The sequence below is a fragment of the Lingula anatina genome, chromosome 4 (assembly GCF_051362555.1).
Source record: "Lingula anatina isolate TDL-2025a chromosome 4, LinAna3.0, whole genome shotgun sequence".
Lineage (NCBI taxonomy): Eukaryota > Metazoa > Brachiopoda > Lingulata > Lingulida > Lingulidae > Lingula > Lingula anatina.
This window is the reverse complement of record NC_141770.1, coordinates 6,838,987-6,854,093: the sequence shown is the minus strand read 5'-3', so window position 1 is coordinate 6,854,093 and position 15,107 is coordinate 6,838,987. Positions and strand designations below refer to the sequence as shown.

Genomic DNA, 15,107 nt, shown 5'->3' with positions numbered 1-15,107 from the left:
AAAATCACTGCATAAGTTAGCTTAGCACCTGTGCTAATCATATTTTTAACAAACACGAAATTCAGACTCATTTTTAGACCTTCGTTACTGACGCTCGCAACACCATCTCACATTTGCCTTTAAGTTTATTTTCAATGAAGTAGAAAAATAAGGTACTTGTTTGGAAGCAAGTATAATGTCTAAAGTCTCAGAAAATGTTTAGAAATTTTATCTTTAATAACGCAATAAATAGCCTGCAGCTACTTTTAAAAGATGGCGTATTTTTGTTCCAGATCATTAATTTTAGTTGCTTTAATGTTTTGAAATATTTTAGACATCAATTAAATTTTCATTTTAGTTGAGACAATGACTGAAAGCCCCGTTGGGTATTTTCCTTACCCGTAACACCCACTTATCATTCCCCGAGATGTGAAGCACCCCATTCCTGTGAATCGTGAATTGCGGGTTTCTATCCTTCGTCCTTAGTGGAACGAAGTCATTATACTCGATGATAGTTATTTTCAGCTCGCCAGACTAGCATTTTCAACGAGATACGAATAAAGTTTTTATTAATTTATGTGATTTGATGATTTTATTTCCTGTGGCCGTGAACTGTAATCACTCCCCCCCTCCCCCTTCCAGCGGGCCCTCATGATTAGCTGGACGATATGTTAATAGGGCACAGTCATATGTTTTACACGAAACACGACAAAGTTGCATTCTCTTAAAAAACCATTTGCAAAAGCTTCGTTACCAGGAATTGAGAAAATATAGGCCTTCTTGGAACTGAGTGAAAAATTTAGACGTTTTGAAAAATAAATTAACTCGCATCTAATAGGCCTATGAGCTTACTAGTCTCTAGCGCAGTCTATAAAAGTAAAATACAGGTAGCCCTACTAGTTGCTGTGCAGGCAAAAATTGACTTTAGAATACTTTCAAGTACGTTTATTATACTTTTAATGGTAATTACTCTAAATGCGAAGGTTTTATATAAGGTGATATTAAATGCTCCATTTGCTCAAATTGAACGTTGTGTTACATGTAGCAGTGCTGAGAACCAGCAAAGGTTGAAGCAAAAAGAAAACATATAAAATAAAAATAAAAAAAGAATTTATAATTACCTTTTTGTAATAATTTATTCTCAATCAATAATCAATAATATCATATCTAAACAAAAAATCAAAAGATATAATAACTTGGACGCAGAGTAAAACTGCGGCGCGCTTCGTGTGACCGGATGTGCCGAGATGTGACCCAGTATTCACTGCGGGTTTTCGTTGACCTACTTAGTCGGGCTTAGTTCTGCGCAGCGGGAACATTTTTACACGTTTGTATGAAATAGCTTTATACCAAGGACAAGACATATTTATGAGCTACCATTCAAGTTTCATCTGAAGCAGTAAGACATTCCACGGTTTTGGCATCCTTTTAAATGCATGCAAAGACATTCTTGATGACAGAAGGGTGAGTACTTTTTTGTAGCGATCTGGTACCGGTATGACAATCAATTTTATTCAATCTGACTTAATGGGTTAATTTTCATTTATTCCACTAGTAAATGGCTGTGGTTCATCTTCGTCTCTTCTGGCAGTGTTCTGTAAAATAGAAATTTTGTATTAAAGCATATGTTTAATAGAAAAATGATCATATTATAATACAATATTATAACACTATTTATCAACAAGTGTAAACCATAATGGAGTAAGAGTTAAAGACTGTTATATATGCGCTTATGTTATTTTAAGAAATTTGCATTTTGAAGTTGGGGCATTTTAGGGTTTGACACGATCTTCTGTCAGACATAAGTAAAAAACTAACATTTATTTATTGTAAGTCGATTTTTAACAGTTTCAATTGTGCAGCTGCTGTATGGTGGTCATTTCCTCCTCATCTTCTACTACCTTTCTCCACTCTCCCCACACCGTTTTTTTTTTTTTTTACCAACTTCTACATTAGTTGGTGTTCTTTCTCTTTGATAGTACAAAATACCCTCTTCAAGCTGCATAAGAAGACCATATGCAAACTTTACTGCATGAAATGTGTACAATATATTTAATATCAAACAACAGATACGAGCTTATTGCAGCTTTAATAAAATGTTCCTTATTTCTAACATATGTGATAGTCTGTCGAGAAAAAAAATATAGGATTAACTTTGACAACTGTTGATTTAGCAGTTAGTCATATCACTGACAGTGATACAGTGATAGTCTATCCACAAATATAAATACTGGAAAGCCAAAAAAAAAAAAAAAAGAAATTTTAAAAGTTTGGGACATTTCTTCATGTAGGATTTGGTGATAGACCAAAATTCTAAATAAATAATATTTAAAATAGAAATAAATACTTGTGCTGGTACACTGTACCTAGTAACAAACTGGTGCTAAGGTGCTGTATTGCTTCCTGCAATAGAATGCACAATGATGCAATAAGTGCTACTGATATTGAAATACACATATACATGTATATATACATATACATATACACATGTATATATATATGTGTATATATATATATGTATATATATACACATATATATACATGTGTATAATGCATGACAAGTGATACATATACGTGCTGCTGCAGGTGCATCAGTGTATCTATAAAATAATATATACAAATAAATAATGAATGATAATCAAATAAATAAATGAATATTGTAAATATTGATGGTAACTTTCATATTTCCGATGAACTCCCAGATCAGGAGGAGGAGAGGGGCTTCAGGGAAATATGAATTTTTCTTTTTAAATTCAGTGCCAAGAAGTTTTCATAGTTTTTTAGAATTGCCCAAAGTTAAAGAAGTTTCATCATGTATATATATATATTTCCAGATCCCTGGTTACTCCCTTTTATATAAGGAAGTACCATTTTTAGTTGTGATTTTTAAAATGTGAGCTGCTTCCACCCCTCTGTGCCCCTCCAGAACCTCTGCAGTTTCATAGATTGTAAAGGGTGTAGAAAGGGTTCCTTTTTTTCAAGCAAAATAGGAAGCATCAGATTCCAAAAAATGTTTAGAGTCAGGTACTGCCCTAAGTGCTGCTAGTTGGTTTTTATTAAAGGTGGCAGCAACACGAGTAAAACCAAAAAGGGTGTTTGGTTGCTGCTTTCCCCAAATTTCATTAAGCTACTATGTGCCTGTAAAGGAGTGAAAATGAATCCTCTGGGACTGCAGAACGCCACACAGTTTCAGGTGAAACAAAAGTGACCTTATGGAGAACTCCAGAATCTCCCCTCACTCCCCTACAGTGCACAACCAGGACATGCCTGGCCTCTAGAAAAGGCAGCAGTCTGTGAAGCAACTCAACCTGATCCTGCCATTTAGACATGGCTTCAGTGTGGTCGAAACCTACCTCACCAAAAGCTTTTACTAGCAGCATCTTAACCAACTCTGCGAAAGTCCAGATTGCCCTGAGAAAGCTTGCTGGCCAGCCTAGGGTGAAAACCAATAGCTACATACTCGTCCCCAGACAAAGTGGAAAGATACCCCTTAGTGGAATATGTCTTGGGATCGCAGTAAATAGCTACAATCCCCACCAACTCTACCTCTTTCACAGAGCAAACAGGAAGCAAACCCTTAAGACCCTCTAACTTGCCAGAGTATGGAAGACCAAAGGCAGCCAGGGTTCTATCTGAAATTCAGATAGAATATTCTTTAATTTTTCCCTCTGAATTTTGTTTAAATTCCCCTTAGATGTTTCACAAACCACTTTTACATGATCAGGAATTTCTGATGTTTTGCTAGCGACGCATCCAGAAGAATCTAGTCCGGCGTGAACTTCACCAGCGATTTGTTGAAAATTCCGCGCCTGAGGTGACCCCTTTACAAGTGACTTGAAAATTTCGGTGTTAAATTTTTCTTCAACTAACCCCTTTCCGGCAGATGGGGCACTTAAAGGGCCCTGAGTACTTCCACCCACCTTCAGAGGTTGTTTACTTTTTGTGTCATTTTTAAATCGGGTACTTGTTTTAGGGATATTCTACGAATTAGGGGAATTAACACCACAAACCCTTGTAGAATTTAATACCACAAGTTTTGTCCTGTTTGGGTGCACACTTGTTCTAGGGATTTTACCAGTTATAGGAGGGTAAATTGAATCCTCCACTGGTAAATTGAATCCCACAAGTGTGTTGTAGAATCCCTTCCGGTTTTAGGGACGGCTGATTTTACATGCGTAATTTCAGGTAATCCCACCAGTAGATCGGTAGTCATTGTCTCATCAATAGTACTGACAACACGAGCGCTGGATTGATCAATTATAGTAGACCCCCCTCCCACTCGTTGTAAACCAAAGTGCAAAACAGGGTTTTCTCAAATTTCCAAAACTTCGCAAGCCATAGCGACTACATGACCCCTTTTTAATTTTTTGTATTGATCAGATGGGTTTACGAGACACACGACTGGTTTTGAATTTTCAGACAAGACAGTTCTCGGTATTAGTAGTCCCTCTTCTTAAATTTTTTAATTTTTTGTATTGATCAGATGGGTTTACGAGGCACACGACTGGTTTTGAATTTTCAGACAAGACAGTTCTCGGTATTAGTAGTCCCTCTTCTTCTTTACCTTCAACGACGTATTTTTCCAACTTTTCGTCGATCTCGCTCGTTATCCTAAGTGCTGAATTTAGGGGTACTACCACATTTCTTGACACGCTAACCTGGGCTATCTTTATGTCTTGTGCACGCAACTCGATTTGTTGCATTGGTATGTTGCGCCCTTCTATTTGAATATAACCCAAATTGCAATGCACGCTCGCATTAAACTGGGTGATTAGGTCGTGGCCTGGGAAGGCCTTGTCTGATAACAGAGTATCTTCTGGCGGATACAGTAAAGTGAAAGTCTGCTACCTTTCCCCATCTGTGTATTCTGATATTTTTTAGCTTCTGATCATTAGTGGTTGAATGTTTATAATGAATGCTTTTCTTTTTTTCTAGTTCACACACAGTTTGACAGCTGTTGTACAGGGTCATGTTTCTCTGTAGTGGCCTGCTTGATGTGGTCAGTTTGGGATGATATGTATTGGACCCAAGGCGGAGCAGTGGTCATTACCCACCGTCACCCATCACCATGCCAAAAACACCTCCTTGTAGAACACATTATTGCTTGGTTTTGTTTTACTAGTTGTGTTACAATAGATAATTGGTCTTCTATCCTTCCATTGTAGATCAACAAACCAGTCATCATATTTTGTGTTTCCTTTAAATTTAAATAGTTTTTTTCACTTTTCTTATGTTACTCTTTACAAAATGTACTTTAACAAGGCACAGTCAACTGATATACTTATCCCAGATTATTACAGCCATTGTTTATAGGCAATTTGTGTGCAGATATCACAATAATTCCCACAGATTTGGCAGTTCTGTTTATTTAACTGTGTTCAATCTGCGATTGTGACAGTTGCACCAGTCACAATTGCGCCCAGCAGCCTCCAAAAGACATTTAAACTTTTCTCTGTTCAGTCACTACAACTGTGATGTCTGCCATATTTAGTAGACATTGGGCAGTATATTGTAGGTTTAATATTCTGCTGTTTCTTGTGCACTGTCAGGGTTTTGTCTTTTTATTAAGATAATTTATGTCACTTCATTCATATAATCTTTTGTCTCTTTTTCCAGCTCCAGTCTCCATACAGCATGGTGTCTTCTAGATGAACAGACTTTACCTGGCTGGACATGAGAGACATGCATTTTTAATATGAAAATAGACAGGAAATAACAGCTGCAGGAATATCCCTTCATCTCACACAGTTGTGGAAGACACAGAAAGTTTAAGGATGAATGAGTTGTGAAGAGCCAGAGACAGGACAGCCATGGTAAACGGGTAACTGGACTTCTTGCAGGTAGTACACAAAATGAACAGTTGGTTTTTCTTTTTCAAGTAACAGTGGGTATACAGGCCTTCCCAACTACCAGACTCGGCACCTACGGGTCCAGTATAAACCGGTTTATCAGACCACACTACCCGTTTTCAAGGTGTGTGTCAGATCGCATTACAGGGTATCAGCCACCACACCGATTTTGCCTGGTGCGCGATGTGATAGCAATGATCCTAAGCGGGGTTGGAAAGTAGTGCATCTCATCTAGATTCATGCGCTGCTGCAATTTTCTCTGTTTATACTAAAATCTGACAGTACCGCAATTTTTAACATAAAATTTAGGTTCGGACATAGCCAATGATGTTTTGTAAATAAGAACTTGCAAACTTATATATTAATTTAGAAAAGTAGACTTAATTTTGATAGCAGAAGCATATTCTGTGTTAAATTATTTTCATGACTACCGGGATGGACGAGATTGAGGGCAGGGGTAATCCTAGAGAGGGGTGAGAAACGTCTATTGTTCTCGTCAGCGAGGCTGTCCTTTTTCAGGGTTTGTATGCACGGACAGAAAACTTAAGTATTGGACGTGGGAACGTTACTAATGAAGCCACTGGTAGTACTAGTAGATATCAGCCTGTAGTCGTGAACAGTCGTCAAAAACAAAAGACCCAGGTGTGGTAGTTCAACAACTGTTCATGCGTGCCGCAACGACCAAACCTAATTGCTCCTCAAGGTCACAAAACAATAACCGGTACTGACGGCTAGGCTCGTCTTAATCATATAAGTAGCGCGTTTCCACCCCCTGATTGAGGGAGTCGTCTGTTGTATTCATACGACTCCTACCTGACGAAAACGAGGCGCGATACCCGGATGACAGGTAGGCTTACAGAATTTGTGAAAGGGTATGATACTCTTTTATGCGATCTGACACACACCTTGAAAACGGGTAGTGTGGTCAGATATACCGGTTTATTCTGGACCCGTAGGTGCCGAGTCTGGTAGTTGGGAAGGCCTGGTATAATTGGTCCTCTTTCTTATCTTTGTAGAGATCCAAACACCAATTATCACAGTTTTTTATTTTTTGGATTTCGTGACCAACATGACTTGAAAAATATGATTTATTATAATCGTCCACACATGTTTATTTAAAACAAACTTTTAATTGTAATGTGCACCCCAGCTTTATAGTCACTGATGCCATTTTCAACCCACATCTCTCATTTGTTACTAATGCATTTGTTTAGTTTAAACCATTAATCTTATATGCACAAAACATATAAATGAATATTTCTTGTCATTTGTTAAGAATTTGAACCAATTCATCTTGTACACACAAAACACATAAATGAATCCCTATATTTTAATTTGATCATCATTACATGTGAGCATTATCAAGATATAAATATTAAGTATGGTGATGCAAAAATGATCTTGTGCATCCTACAAAAGCATCCTACATATGAATAATGTATCATTAGATGGTTCCTAATAATAGTTTGCACTATATTACAGAGATGATTCAATTGCATTGCAAACAGTTACACTCATTTTATTTATGTTTTTAGCAAATACACTTCTGGAATTGTGTAAAGAGCTGCTGGCAGACCAAGAGGTCAATTTTATACTGAGTGAGAGAGAGTGCTGCCAGAACCACCCAGAACAAGACTTCCAAACATGGCAGATCCTGTGGAGCCAGTTATATGGAACAGTACAATTACACAACAACTGTGCGTTCCAGGTAACACAAAGAATCAATTTTCCCCCATATGCATGAAAACTATAGAGGCAGGGTATATAAAGCAAGGAGATTGTTTTGGACAATACTCTATCACTGAAGACGAATAGACACATTGGAAATGTTTAAAATTGATATATTTCAGCTCAGTTGTGATGTGTTATATTAATTTTCCCCATATGCATGGAAACTGTTACAGTACTAGTAGAGGTAGCATATACAGTGAGATTTTGGTAGACAATAAGCTGTCACTGAAGAGAAAAGGGCACCAGTGAAAATGTTTAAAAGTGAATATATATTTCAATGCAGATATCATGTGTTATAGATGATCTCTGTTATTGTGAGGTCATTAAGGTGCAATTGCAAATTTTATCACATATTTATTATATACAGACACATTCAGTCTGTCTATATTCTGATCACTGTGTCTGCCCAGTGTCATTGCCATAGTCAGCACTTTGTGACACATCTGTTGTTTACCCTAAAACTGGTAAACTGTATTTTTGTTTTGAATTCCTCTAGAAACTCTGTATGATTTGATTATTTTATGATATTGTTTTGTTATCGTTAGCAGTTTGGATATGATGCTGCAGTATTTCCTGAGTATATCAAATTCAAGTAATTTCTGATTCTGATATTTATTTTAATTACTAAATATTGTCATCTTGTGAATTTATGAAATTATTATTAGTTCATTGTTAAATTATTTGTCAATTGCATGACAGTAGTCAGAAGGTTCATTGGTCTGATAGTTTGATGATACCCAGATCCAATGATTCAAAAGGTTCAATAGTCAGAAGGTTCATTGGTCTGATAGTTTGATGTTGCCAAGATCCAATGGTTCAAAAGGTTCAATAGTCAGAAGGTTCATTGGTCTGATAGTTTGATGATGTCCCAGCTGTTCCAAAGGTTTGCTAGTCAGAAGGTTGATTAAACTAAACTTCTAAACAAAATAAGGATGAAAAGAAATTACAAGCACTGAAAATATCAAACAAAATATCTTAAAGAATTATAAAATTTTAACACAAAGAAAATTAAAAGCAAACCAATCAAGTCTATCTCACCTGTAAGTTGACGTGGCAGAAACCAGAAACGAACGTGCCATGTAAGAAATAGGGGCATGTTATATAAAGAAACAGAGACGCACGAACACAAACGAAAAGGCACAAACACACTACTCTACACTAACACAACCACAATCATACATACGCAACCTCATATATATACATGTTACAATAATGATAATAAATTTTTCATCAATTGTTCTGAGGCCAAAGTGTGTATAGTGTTCTGTAAATACCTGGTACAATATATGGTTACAGGTTTGTTGTATAGAGGGCATGTTGGGAGAAAGTTTTTCATCTTCAATTTTGTCTTTAGAAGATATTCTGTAGGGCTGAGGAGTGTTAGTGTATCTGCCTGTTTCAATGTGGAGGTAATGCCCACTGGTACCAAAGGACTTAGGCTTTTTCTTCTTTCATCATTGTGAACAGTGTCCAGGTTTACTAAAGGCGTTTTAGGATAGCTACTGTTGGGCATTTCACCTTGATTGAGGTGACTATCTTCGTCTTTGCTTTCATAGAAAGGAGCAGAGCCCAGACTTGTTCTAGGATATCAGGATTGGCACTAAGTGTTGGTTGGGTGCCAGAGCGAATATTGTAAGTTCCATGTGCCTTGAAAAAATCTTCTGCTTTGCTTCCCAGGCCAGAGCCTCCTGGAGAAAGATGGAAAAACAGGGAAAATAGTTTCTGAGCCACCTTAAGGTTTTACATTTTTTTGAGTACTTTAAACAATTTTGACAATCAACACTGTAACAACTAATTATATATAGTAAATGACATAACTCAGTGCTCTTTTAGTCAACTCTATGTTCCCTTGATTTGCTCTAAAGCAAGCATCAAATTCAGAATAGCAGCACATATTGCTATGCACTGAGCAAAACGTTTTTGCATTTTGTCTCTAGTGTATTTTGTTTTTCCTGGAAACACTTGACCAGAAAATGGTGCTTTTTCTATTTGTTTTTTCAGAGCTTTGGTAAAGTGTCATGTGTCCCAAAAAATTTCAACATTGTCACATGCAGCTGGGCTCGGCTGTCGATCCCCATCAGTGGTTAAGCTTGTCCCCAATGGTGTCGTCTTCTCGTAGATTGGCTGTGCAGACTCCACTGTGCTCTGGACAAGAGACATCTTCCCCTCTACTTCTGAGATATTGAATTATTGTTTTGTTGTGTTAAGATGTACATGTATTATGGTGGAAGTATTAGAAATCACAAATCACGTGTACAGTATCAAGAGCAGCAAGTAACTCATTAAAAGAAAAGTTCTGGCAGAAATACATACCGATAAGGCCCAGTCCACAGATGCTCCATTTTTCCTCCCTTCCTTCCAATGTTTTTCATAGCCCTTTTCATGACCATGTCTCCAACTGAAAGGTCAAAGGATTTGACGCCATTTGCCTTTCTCTTTGCAAAATTCTCCTTCTGTTTTGTTTGGGCCTTTTCCACATTCTCTTGTACCTAAGAAAAACACATAAGAAAAATATAGACAGTGAAGATGGCACATATACAGGCATCAAATTAACTAATAACTTTGAGGCAAAAAGCTATATCAGTATTTAGGTTAGTGAAGTAACAATGAAAAAAAGTGCACCATGACAGAGGCAGGTGATGGCTACGTACACGGTGTCTGTACATTAAAATACATGTACTATGTCCTAGTAATGAATGCACAGTTGCTTATTAGAGACACAAATATAACACCTATAGGCAGTCATAAAACAAGAAGAGTATTTCATATTCAAATACAATTTTGATACAACTGTAACATGCTAGAACCCTTTAATGAAGCACATTATGTGTGTCTTTGTACTTACAACTTTATTGGTGACATCTAACAGTGCCTCTCTATGGTTGACCATGTCTTCCAGAACTTCAGTACTTTGGCAATCATCTAAAAATGGAAATCACAATTGAAATTAGAAAACCTCTTTAAAATTCATCATGTTATTTTTTTTAACACAGGAGCAATGTTTCATGCTTCCTACTTCATTTAAGATAAAGACAGGATCAGTAGCATGACTAGCAGACAGCCTGTTAAGTAAAATAATCAGATGAATGAAAAATAGGTAGGTAAATAAAATATTTGTAGTGCAGCCATTTAAGCATATACAGTATAGAAATAACTGATAATCAAAAAAAGGTCTACATGATATAAAAGATTAAATAGGTTTGATATAAATGACAAGACCAAAGCATATCATAGTTAATACACATTTTGGCTGCACATAGACTGCTTTTCAAACACAATTTCAGTGATGTAACAAACCTATTACTGAGATGTCAGAAAATCATAATAAAAATGTTCCAAATTTTATCTTGTCTAAATCATTAAAAATTTTAATCTAGAATTACCTCCTTCAGAGACCTAGGGTGCCTCCCAAACATAAGAAAAAAAGGGGTGAACTTTGTGGACGTTTGCTTTTGTGTCCTGATCAAATACACCACATCCTCCAAATAAGTATCCCAGTCGATCTGGTGTTCATTAATGAGCTTGCTCATTTGAGTCTTCAGTGTCTGGTTTGTTCTCTCATCCAGACCATTGGTCTGAGGATGATAGGCACTTGTCACAGACCTCTCTATGCTGAGGGAGCGGCAAACCTCTGTATTTATTTCAGCCACAAACTCTCTTCCTTGGTCTGACAGGAGCCTTTTTGGTGCTCCCCACCTGACAATTCAAAATGAAATGGCATTAAAACCAACCAAAAACATGATTATCATACGGACCATTTCAATAGGGCAATATTATAATATGGGACTTAGTGTTCAGAATTAAACACCACTTGTATTTCAGAGAGTGAGGACAATAGTTTACTTGATGTTACTTTAAAATGGGGTCTACTTTATCATTTACTTATGTGCCAAACATTAAATAGTAATTATAAGGACTGTGCTTTGTGCTTTCTTGTTGGGAAATGTTGTATTTTCATACAACATTTCCCAACAAGAAAGCACAAAGCACCTGGAAGTACATTGTAATATCAGTATATGCATATCACTAACACTCCATTCACAGTAATATAAATCCAAAGGTTGTAAAAGAATAGTAATATCTGTAAATTTCACTCAATGTCACTGTGCATATGTTTGATAATTGTCTGCTTTTCTTCTTCATTTTCTACCACGGTGCGCCATGGTCTGTAAGTTAATTGGTTGCTCTTTCAAACGTTGCCTCAATCAGCCAAGAATGTGATCACATTTATCTGCAGACAAACAAAGCCTTTGGCGTAATGTAGGGAAACACGTGTTAGCTTTCTTATACGTTGATCTTATGTGAACACCTCAAATTTCGATTGGCAGTGTTCATCGCCGAGATACATGGTCTCCATAGCTCCTTGTTCATTACAGATGGATACAATTTCTGAACGCTGGTTTTTGCTATATAGTCTAGTCCTTGTGGGCAGATTGGTCTTTTGTTATATTGCGCTGTCCTTGAGCCCCCCATGTTCCTCATTGGGTCAAGGCGTTCTTCTTTAGAATATATTCTGCCCATTAACAGAACGCAAAAATTACTCGGGCCCCTTAGATTTCACTTTTAACTGTAACAACCCTTGCGTGGTTGGAACAGGATATGAGAGGAATTACCTATCCTGCCTGAAAATTTCAAACTTGGCCATTAAGTCATCTGCTGCACCAGGGCCTACACAGTACCATCCTTTACTTGTTCAATTAGCTCTGGTAATTTTTGTTGAATGTACACCACTGTGACTATTTGCAATTCTACCTGCTGGGTTCCATGAAATTGTTTTCTCAGGTCACCATTTAAGTTTTCGTAAACAAAAAGAGCTGTGTGCCCACAGTGGCCCCAAATCTTTGACTTTTGAGACTAAATGCAATAAACAATGTGCATTAAAGGTAAAATACCTCTCCCCATATAGTTTGTATAGGCCTATATTAAATTTTATAAAATGGTACCTTGCTTTTTCCAAATCATTCTTCATTATGCAAGATGAAATAATATTTAAAAATTTGTACTTGTATCTTTGTTGCCTTTCTTGGTTGTACCTGTCTAGGACTTCTTATAAAAAAAAACAGATACACAAAACATTTATTTTGCTAACAAAAAAAAATGTGTTAAAATATTAGTAATAAAAATGATCTGTGCCTGTAAAAAATAGGCCTTAAGATTACTGATATTAATAGAGTACCTTCCAGTTCCTCTCTCAGATGACTGGTTTCTTCCTCTCCTGGCACGACTATATCGTATTCCCCCAACTCCCCCAAGCTGAAAAATTTAGTTTATCTTCAGATTTGAATTTTATTCAACTTCAGCATCTTACTTATTTTAGAAACACTGCCTTCATACATAGTAATGGTATAAGTGTTAAAAGGGTTTTTAAATAAGTCTAAATAAGAAGAAAGAGTAACCAAAATATATAATTTTTAAAGAGTAAATGATATATATTAATAAATTCAATTTATTTCTGTACTCTGCAGCCACTAGAGGTTCATTAGCTACAATGATTACAGGAAATTGTTAATGTCATGTTAAAATCTAACACCTGGAATATGTCATACAATAGGGTAATTCTCATAAATAATGTGCTAATAGATGTAACACAAACAAACTACAAATGTAGGTGGTATAGTAAACAAATGCTTATTATTTCTTGGTGATTCTTTAGATGTAGGAAATATATTAGTAAGAAATATTACATACAGGTAGATGGTGGTTCTTCTGTTTCTTGGCCCCCAACAACACCTTCGAGGACCAATTCCCCTATAATCTCAATTATCTGAAATTTAATAAACAAAATAAAGATACACCTCACTTTAAGTAATATACAGCAATAGGTAATCAGTTTTGTTTATAACACCTTGCCTTTTTCATTATTTTTATTTATTTATTTTATTTTTTTACAATTATATTTAAAACATACCTTTTGTTCTAAAGGGGACAGTTCTTTGGGCAGGGACCGCCCCCTGTCTTCCCCATACTTTCTCCGTTGTTTTTCTGTGTGTTTTGTCTTGGAACATAAATCTATTCATTTCCTACGTACACTTGCGTTGTCTCGGGGAACTTTGGACACACTGTTGACGCTACAAGCAGGAAGATAGAGACCGATGTATGTTCCGTTATTCACCAAGAACCCTTTAACTTCACATTAATTTAATGTTTCCAATTCTCTTCAATATGTTGTGCATAATGATGCAATTGCCTATGTTTATAAAAGAAGTAATTAAGTGGAGGACAGAATAAGAAGATAAAAATATATCATTTGTCAAGTCCTCTATTGTAGTGCTTTTGATTTAAAAAAATTGGGCACAAACCTTCTAGTAATTTCCTGCATGCCTTCATTTTTGCCTCATAGGTTTTTCAAACAAAAATTTCTTAGATAATTTATAGAGAAATGTATAAAAAGCAATTTCTATGAACAAAATTTAACCAGAAAGACCAGGTTTTATTTTGTGGGATAACTCTCTGGTAAACTCTGAGAATTCCCTTCGAGTTTCTTAAATATCATCAAAAAATTACCATTTATAAAGGACTGGTATGTGCCTGGACAGGGTTGAACCCTCCCGCTCTGGAGGCAGACACTCTAACCACAAAGCCATATCTGTCATTTCCTTCTTTAACTCATAAAATTCATTATTAGTAACACATTAAAAATTATTACATTCCAAGCAAAAGGGTCTGTAAACTCAAAATTAAATTTGACAGGGTCAAAAGATGTTATGTTGAAAACAGATCAATTTTTTCAATTTCCTTAGCCATTAATAAGAATCTGGGCCGGCTATCACAAAACATTTCACAATATGGGCAATTGCGCAAAGTCCCTTTTTGCGAACAGACCCTTTCACAAACATTTCGCAATGTAATTTTGCGCAAAATCATGCGCTATTTGCGCAAGATATTTGGTGCAGCTCCGACCCAGTCGTTAAGTCTTTGCGCATGCGTAATTTGGCGTTTGCAAAGCCCCAAACACCCTCCACCGCCACATCTCCAATGATCTCTATGACCTAGACAAAATACATTAAAAAAATTATATAATAATTATAATAATAGAAACAGGACACACTTTTTAAAAAAAATAATAATTTGAAATTAATTTTTATAAACATACTTTTTGCTTCCTCAGTGTAAGCTGGGGAGGTTCTGGCCCTCCCCCAGTCCTCCTCATCTCCTTTCTTCTCTCCACTTCTTTTCTTTTGGTACGACTAGAGTAGTCGTACCACTTCATTCTTACTTCAGTAAATTTCCTTACATTCAAGGAAACACTGTTGATCCTGATTTTAAAAAAAATAACAATGTATACCTGTATAAATAACAGTAATTAATTTATTTCTTTAAACTTTCCCCAGTTTTTTAGGAATTAAAAATCACAAATAAAAATTTCATCTTATAAAGTGATATTATTATATATAATATTACTAGGTTAGGATTTGCTGTGACGAAATTACACAAGTAACACAGGATGCTTTGCTTGCTAGACATCCACCCCCTCTTTCCACACTAAAAGGGGCAGGGGGTACTATTAGGGGGTTTCGATTAAGTATGAAAATGAAAGTGGCTACTAAC

At 36.2% G+C, this 15,107-nt stretch overlaps 1 long non-coding RNA gene across 2 annotated transcripts in view; it reads left to right on the top strand.

The window, feature by feature from the left end:
• Nucleotides 1-1,227: 1,227 nt before the first annotated feature.
• Nucleotides 1,228-15,107, top strand: part of LOC106173284 (uncharacterized) — an 87,997-nt gene continuing 74,117 nt past the window's right edge. The window contains exons 1-3 of one of the 2 annotated variants that reach the window (XR_015333835.1): nt 1,228-1,443; nt 5,596-5,800; nt 7,364-7,536. This is a non-coding gene — a long non-coding RNA (uncharacterized LOC106173284). Of the gene's footprint in view, nt 1,444-5,595; nt 5,820-7,363; nt 8,758-15,107 lie in introns of those variants that run through there. The other variant, XR_015333837.1, reaches the window with a different exon arrangement.